Source organism: Sciurus carolinensis, unplaced genomic scaffold, assembly GCF_902686445.1.
Source record: "Sciurus carolinensis unplaced genomic scaffold, mSciCar1.2, whole genome shotgun sequence".
NCBI lineage: Eukaryota > Metazoa > Chordata > Mammalia > Rodentia > Sciuridae > Sciurus > Sciurus carolinensis.
The window spans coordinates 52,429-60,932 of record NW_025920273.1 but is presented as its reverse complement, the minus strand read 5'-3'; the positions used below and the strand labels follow the sequence as shown (position 1 = coordinate 60,932).

General features: G+C 43.3%; 1 pseudogene; it reads right to left on the bottom strand.

Annotated features, from left to right (window-relative positions):
- Positions 1 to 4,954: 4,954 nt before the first annotated feature.
- Positions 4,955 to 7,403, bottom strand: LOC124975424 (mitochondrial dynamics protein MID51-like; annotated as a pseudogene).
- Positions 7,404 to 8,504: the final 1,101 nt, after the last annotated feature.

Below are 8,504 nucleotides of genomic sequence, written 5' to 3'. Positions count from 1 at the left end.
TTCAGAATGTACATAATTAAAATGATCAGGGAAGCAAACAATGAGATGAAAGAGCAAATGCAGACATTGAATGATGAGATGAAAGAGCAAATGCAGGCATTGAATGATCACACCAATCGACAGTTAAAAGAGCAAATACAGGAAGCAAAAGGTCATTTCAATAAAGAGTTAGAGATATTGAAAAAAAACCAAGCAGAAATACTTGAAATGAAGGAAACAATAAACCAAATTAAGTACTCCATAGAAAGCATAACCAATAGGATAGAACACCTGGAAGACAGAACCTCAGATATTGAAGACAAAATATTTAACCTTGAAGCAAAGTGGAACAACCAGAGAAGATGGTAGGAAATCATGAACAGAATCTCCAAGAACTATGGGATATCATGAAAAGGCCAAATTTGAGAATTATTGGGGTTGAGGAAAGCTTAGAGAAACAAACCAAAGGAATGAACAATCTATTCAATGAAATAATATCAGAAAATTTCCCAAATCTGAAGAATGAAATGGAAAATCAAGTTCAAGAGGCTTATAGGACACCAAATACAAAAAATTACAACAGACCCACACCAAGGCACATTATAATGAAAATACCTAACATACAAAATAAAGACAGAATTTTAAAGGCTGTGAGAGAAAAGAACCAAATTACATTCAGGGGGAAACCAATACGGATATCAGCAGATTTTTCAATCCAGACCCTAAAAGCTAGAAGGGTCTGGAACAACATTTTTCAAGCTCTGAAAGAAAATGGATGCCAACCAAGAATCTTATACCCAGCAAAACTTACCTTCAAATTTGACGATGAAATAAAATCATTCCATGATAAACAAAAGCTGAAAGAATTTACAAAATGAAAGGCAGCATTACAGAACATTCTCAGCAAAATATTCCATGAGGAAGAGATAAAAAACAAAGAAACAAATCAGCAAAGGGAGGAATTATCCTAAAGGAACTGTCAAATAAAGGAAAAACCAAGTTGTGTCAAAAAAATAAAAAATAAATAAAATTTTAAAAATGAACCAAATGACCGGGAATACATATCATATCTCAATAATAACCCTGAATGTTAATGGCCTGAATTCTTCAATGAAAAGACATAGACTGGCAGATTGGATTAAAAAGAAAGATCCAACAATTTGTTGCCTGCAAGAGACACACCTCATCCAAAGAGATACCCATAGACTAAAGGTGAAAGGATAGAGAAAAATATACCATGCGCATGGACACAGTAAAAAAGCTGGAGCATCCATCCTCATTTCAGATAATGTGGACTTCAAGCCAAAGTTAGTCAGAAGGAATAAAGAAGGACATTTCATACTGCTTAAGGGAAGCATAAATCAGCAAGATATAACAATCATAAACATCTATGCCCCAAACAGTGGCTCATCCATGTATGTCAAACAATTCCTTCTCAATTTTAGAAACCAAATAGACCATAACACAATAATACTAGGTGATTTTAACACGCCTCTCTCACCAATGGACAGATCTTCCAATAAAAATTGAACAAAGAAACCATAGATCTCAATAACACAATCAATCATTTAGACTTAACAGACATTTATAGAATATACCATCCAACCAAGAGCGAATACACTTTCTTCTCAGCAGCACATGGATCCTTCTCTAAAATAGACCGTATATTATGCCACAAAGCTAATGTTAGCAAATACAAGAAGATAGAGACACTACCTTGCATTCTATGAGATCATAATGGGTTGAAGTTAGAAATAAATGAAAGAGTAAAAAACAGAAACTACTCCAACACCTGGAGATTAAACAATATGCTGTTATATGATGAATGGATAATAGAAGATATTAGGAAGGAAATTAAAAAAAATTCTTAGAGGTAAATAAGAACAAAGAAACATCATATCAAAATCTCTGGGACACTATGAAAGCAGTACTTAGAGGAAAACTTATTTCATGGAGCGCATTTAATAAAAGAAGTAAAACTCAACAAATAAACGACCTAACACTACAGCTCAAAGCCCTAGAAAAAGAAGAACAGACCAACACCAAAAGTAGTAGAAGTCAGAAAATAGTTAAACTCAGAGCTGAAATCAACCAAATTGAAACAAAAAAAACAATACAAAAAATTGACAAAATAAATAGTTGATTCTTCAAAAAAATAAACAAAATTGATAAACCTTTAGCCACACTAACAAAGAGAAGGAGAGAGAAAACCCAAATCACTAAAATTCGGAATGAACAAGGAAATATCACAACAGACACGACTGAAATACAAAACATAACTAGAAGCTATTTTGAAAATATATACTCCAAAAAAATAGAAAATGTCTTTTTTTTCACCATTTCTTTAGTTTTAATCACAACCTAGTATAAAAAGAAAAATACTGCTATCCAGAACACATTTTTTAGGAAGAGGCAAAACAGGGAAGAACCAAAATAAACACGGAATTTTCAGGTGTTCAAGATAACAGTGAGAGCATTTTTTGGCATCAAGCCAAGTATATGGCTGCCTAATGTAGATGGTGCCAAAATGGTCTCCAGAGGGAAAAGGAAGAGCAGTTGCTGTTCCTTCAAGGTGAAAGTGGGAGTTACTGAACAGAGAGGCAGAGGGATGGGGACAGCCACTGCATCTTCCCCCAAAGATTTAAAAAAAAAAAAAGGCAGAATTTTGCTCTCTTACATCCAAGCAGCTCAGAGCACTTGGTCTTCATTCACATTTTGTGAGGAAAATGGCAAGAGGACAGCCACCCCAGTCCATCAGCTGACCCCCAGGACCAGGGCCAAGCTCCTTCTAAGCACTTGTAAGAGGCTTTCACTTGTAAGATGGTAAAGTTATGGTTTTGTGAAGCATAGTTACTAAGTCAGAGTTGCCCTGAAAGATAGGAAATCAACTCATTGCTTTTCCTAAATTCAGGTATGCTTGACTTTGATAATTTGGACTCCCTGAAATCTTGAGGGTCTTTAAAGCTTTTTTTTTTCCCTTCTTTTTGAGTTCTTTCCAATGATTCATATAGAATTTAGTCAGAGATGGCAGCTTAGGAAATTTTTAAGTTTTATAATACTCATAGCAGGGAAACCAAATCTGTTATCTCAACAAAGAGTCGGCTTCTGCTGCTATCAGCCCTCCACTCTGCTGGGCTCTGGCGGAGCTCTCAGTCAGGCTCCGCCCCTCCCTACACCAGTCACAGGTGGTACTTAGGCATCAGCTGTTTTAAACACCCCTCTGCTTCTGACGGACAACCAGAAGCCCAGCTCTCTCAAGGTTCCTGCCTCCATCTTTTCAGTTTGCTCAGTGCATACAAAAGAAACAACTGGATTCCCAGAGAAGAGGCAGAGACTAAATAGGCAGGGTTACCCTAGTTCTCAACTTTCTCTTGTCTGACAATGGGGGGGGGCATCTATCTCTACCCTAAACTCTGGGTTGCTGAGGTGTCAGTGCTATTTAAAGAATCATTTCATGTCACTGTCAGGGAAGGAATGAGACAGCTGCAGAGAGCTTCCCAGAATCTCACTGTTGGAGAGGTAGTGAAGAATTCATGAAAGACTTGATGGGAGGAGAACTAAATACTGAATAAGCAGATCAGAAACAGAACTGCTCTCAGCCTCTTGCTTCCAACAGAGGAAAAAACACAAAACAGGAAGACACACTGATGTGTATCAAACACTCCTCCCCACCCTCAGGATACACATACATTGCCACAAATAGTGCAATTTTAGCAGCAGGAAACAAGAAGGAATGTGGGGATTATCAGCCTCCCTCTCCTGCAGTTTTATCCGGGTGCTCTCTCCCTCGACAGCACAGATCTGCCTGGCTGCCAAGTGAAAGGCAGGACCAGGGGAAGAAGGCTGTGCATGTACACCTGCCCCTTGGCCTCTGGAGATGCCTGGAGAGCTCAGCAAACATGCCTCTCCCACTGCTGTGGCAGACACTGCAGGAAGAAGGGCTGGCTGCTGGGCCTGTCCGTGGCTCAATGGCAGCATTCTAGAAAGGCAGGGCCCACTGGGGGAGAAAACACAGGAACCAGGCATGAGCCGGGGCTGGGTTTTCCAGCTGACACTGAGCCTTTGCTGCTGAGGCTGTTGTTCCTACAAGACCTTGTTCTATTGGCAACAGAGAAGGAAAGAGAAAAAAACCAACATCCATGTGAACATCCTCACAGGCCCAGCCCTCTCTCATCTGTCTGACTCAAAGAGCCAGAGAGAGAGAGACAGTGGGCATGCAGGCCTTTCACCAGGCTTTCCACCAGGCCCTCTGAACCCATCCCTCCCATCCCATCCTGTGATCTTGCTGGTGGTCACTAAGAAATATAATCTCCAAATAGCTCCGCATCCATTTATCCTGTGTGGGCTGAATACAGTGTTCCCAGGAGAGATGCTATCAGCACTTAAGAATATGAGTTGAGGGGGCAGGGAGAATGGATTTGTTTTCCAGGAACCAGGGTCAAAAGCTGGTTCCAACAGCCTCATCCCAAGAAACCTTAAATACTCTCTCAGCACTCACTCTGCAAAGTTCAGCTTGCAAACATGCAGTCATAGCTCTTCTGTGATATTCAACTAAAAGGCAACACCTTGATTAGGTAGACAGGCTCCAAGGACAAGAGCAAAACAGAAGGCGTGAACAAGAGAGGAAAAGACACTGAACAGGAGAGGCAAAAGGAAACCTGGGCCAAAATGCACAACACCCAAGTTGTCTCAGCAACTCAGACCAGCACTGTACTGCCTCAATTTATTCCAGAAAAAAAAGTCTGGAGCAAGGTGAGAAGTAGGGAGCACAGTGTTTGGTAACAAAAATAAAAAGGGTTGGGTGAGAAAATAGGAGATCGGAGATGTCACTCTAATCAGCATGAAGTGACCAGGAAGGTGACCAGCAAGACAGGAGGCACCTAGGGACCCTGTGAGGCACCAGCCATGTAGCCAGCTGTCTCCATTGGTGACTCCAGTGCCTGACCGCCCAACCCCTGCTCTGGCCTTCACTGCCCTAGGTCTGCAGCAACATTTCCAGCTCAGACAATGAGCAATAGAGAGTGTATCCCAATTTGTCTATTTCTCCAGGAGTGAGCTCTGCAAATAAGTTCACCTTGGGGTTTAGGGCACTGGGCAGGACTCCTGCCTCTAAGTAGCTGATGAGTCCCCTCAGAGCCTGCAGGAAATGGTCAGCTAGCATATCTGGAGACCAGTCAGCCTCCTCCTGGGCCAAGTGGAGGATGACATTGGTTAGCTGGCTGACAGTGAGGGAGCCCAGAGCTGGAGTGGACTTGCATATGGCCTTGAGTATCTTGAGGCACAGCGATTGGCAGCCTGATTCAGCCTGGTCCAAAGCCTGCAGACCTGCTGTCTTGGCAGGACGCAAACTCAGCCGCTACAGGTTGTCATACTGGGCTAGCTGGTGTGGTCTGGCCACCAAAACTGTGTCACCAAGGGTCAACGATGGTAGGAAGTCAATGACAAGATGTTTGTCCCGCTCATACTGCACTTCAAGTGTCAGGGCCTCTGGAGGTGGAGCTGGCCAGATCACATAGTCCAAGAGGGACCCTATGGCCAGCCAGTTAATAGAGCCAGCCACTACCTTCTCAAAAGTGTCTGCTACTGTCTTTGGGGAGAGGTAGCCCCCGACGACAAAGCAGTCCCAGTAACTGCTGCCACGAGGAAAGTACTCTGAGTTCTCACGATGAACCAGGAAGAAGCCAGGGACATTCATGATCGTGTCCTCTTCAGGGATGCATGACCACAGGTTCTGCTCCAGCACAAGGGGCATGATAAGTTGGATGTGGTCAGCACTCACCACCTGCAGGTCATCATAGAGGCTGCCACTCAGATACATGTCCTGAAGTGGCATGTCAGGCAACTTGGCCCGTAGGAAGCTCCGGAGCTCAGCACAAATGTCCACGGCAGCTTGCTTGGCCTGAGACTGCTCTCCAGCAGGGATGGCTGCCCAGTTCCAGTAGTAAGAAGTTTCTCCTGCACGATGCCCAGATGTGTGCGCTCAAGAAATGTCTGTGCAACCAAGGAGTAGGGCTCAATCCAGAGGCAGTTCCAACAGGGTACAAGCTTTTCTCACCTGCCGGGGTCCAGCCCTAGCAGGAGTCCATGGGTTCCACACCGGTAAACGGGGCGTGGGGAGACAGCGTCGGTGATGGATGGAGAATGAAAGACACAGACTCTAGTTCTGGTGCAATCAATCCCACTTTATTCTGGGGAGGGCTGGGTTTATATACATTTTTCTTCAGGCTATAATGGCAGTCTTGTGGTTAATATTAAAGAAGTTTCCAAAGCATAGGCAGAAAACAACAACCTTACAGATCATCCTTACCTAATCACAATTGTTTTAAGAATATCTAACTACATTGATGAGCTAATACAATGTTTATTTCCTTAATATCTAAACTCTATGTGACCTAAGACTATTCTTATTATTCTCGCGGTTAAAATGATAGACAAGTAATCTCATGTGACCATTTCTATTAGGTCCCTCTGGTTAATATCTAAATTGCTGAGTTAAGGGTTACAGGAGGGCAGCGGTCCCAATGGTAATTGTGTGCCAACGTTTATTATAGGGGTGACATATTCTTTGTAGGAAGGAAGGAATGTTATGAAACCTTATTCTCTTACCTCAACATCACACATGAACAAAACCATCGTTAAAATTTAACCAGCCTGTTGGAGACAAAGGCAGATCTTACAACTATTTTCTCCAGAGGCTTTCAGGGACTCATTGCACGGTTGTAAAATTATTTTTAATTTTGTTAATGGTAAAGACCCATTGCTTTTCAGATTGTAGGTAATATTTTCTGGAATTTTTGTTGTATTCCCTTCATCCCCTTAAGTAATCCATTCAGACTGAAATGAGTAATATATTATCAGAAAAACACAGCAGAGAAAACACCATGCTCTGGAGCAAAACATCCGGCAATTCCTTTTAGGATGAGCCTTTGCAATCATCCTCCAGAGGATCTTTGTCAAGCACTGGATGGAATTCTGGATGCCCCCGCACTCACCTGTGTCAAAGGCCAAAGAGTCTGTGGGAAGGGTCTTCAGGGACTGGCTCAGGCCTGTCTTAATGTCCCTGTTCAGCAGTCGGGGGGAGCCCATCCAGTTTGGTTCTTCCCATTTCCTTTTCCCTGAATGACTCAGGCGAGTGGGGCTGGTTGGGGCACTGATCGCCCATCATACATCCGCTTAACCGCCAGTGTGGCAATGCCCAGCATGGCTGCTCCACCCACCCCCAGCACCAGCCGGGCATTGGAGAGCACAAAATCAATGGCTGTGCCAATGCCATTGTCATCCTTCTTGCCTTTGCGCTCAACAGCGCCTGCCATTGCTCACCTGCGGAGTCTTAGTGCATCTCTGAGGAGGGGCTGAAAGGGAGCAGGAATGTCTGCAGAAGGCACCTTTGTTCTCTTTCCCTTGAAATTAGGGTGGGAGGGGAAAGGGGAGGATCCTAAATAAGTCCCCCTAGTTTGCTGTGGAGGAAGACAAGGCCCTTCTCCAGCTGCTTCTCTCGGGCCTCAGGATCCTCCAGCTTCTGATTTTTCCGGAACTCATGGTGGATGGAGGCAAAGTAGAAGTCTCGATCAGTGTATTGAAGCTCTCGGCCCTGGCGCAGCAGAGCCTGATAGAGACTCAGCACCGCTTCTCGGCTCCATGGGGCCACAGGGGACTGTTAGGGGCTGGGTGTCACGCTCGCGGGCCTGCGCTACCACTCCTCAGGACTCACCGCTGGCCCGGCACCTCTCTCAGGGTCACCCACCAACATGGCCCCTTTACTTCCAGGATGCGACCCCGCTCACCGAGCCGAGGGCAGAACTAATAGAAAATTTCGAAGACATCAACAGGTTTCTAGAGACATGAATTGCCTAAACTGAACGAGGAGGACATACACAATTTAAATAGACCAATTTCAAGTAATGAAATAAAAGAAGTCATCAAAAGTCTACCAACAAAGAAAAGTCCAGGACCAGATGGGCTCTCAGCTGAGTTCTACAAAACCTTTAAAGAGCTCATTCCAATACTTCTCAAAGTATTCCATAAAACAGAAGAGGAGGGAACCCTCCCAAACTCATTCTATGAAGCCAATATCACCCTGATACCTAAACCAGACAGAGACACATTGAGGAAATAAAATTTCAGACCAATATCCTTAATGAACATTGACACAAAAATTCTCAACAAAATTTTAGCAAATTGCAAACAAAAACATTAAAAAGATAGTGCACCATGATCAAGTGGGTTTCATCCCATGGATGCAAGGTTGGTTCAACATCAGGAAATCAATAAATGTAATTCACCATATCAATAGACTTAAAGTCAAGAATCACATGATTATTTCAATAGATGCAGAAAAAGCATTTGATAAAATACAGTACCCCTTCATGCTCAAAACACTAGAAAAAATAGGGATAGTGGGAACATTCCTTAGCATTGTAAAGGCCATCTATGCTAAGCCCATGGTCCAATATCATTCTGAATGGTGAAAAACTGAAAGCATTCACCCTAAAAACTGGAACAAGGCAGGGATTTCCTCTTTCACC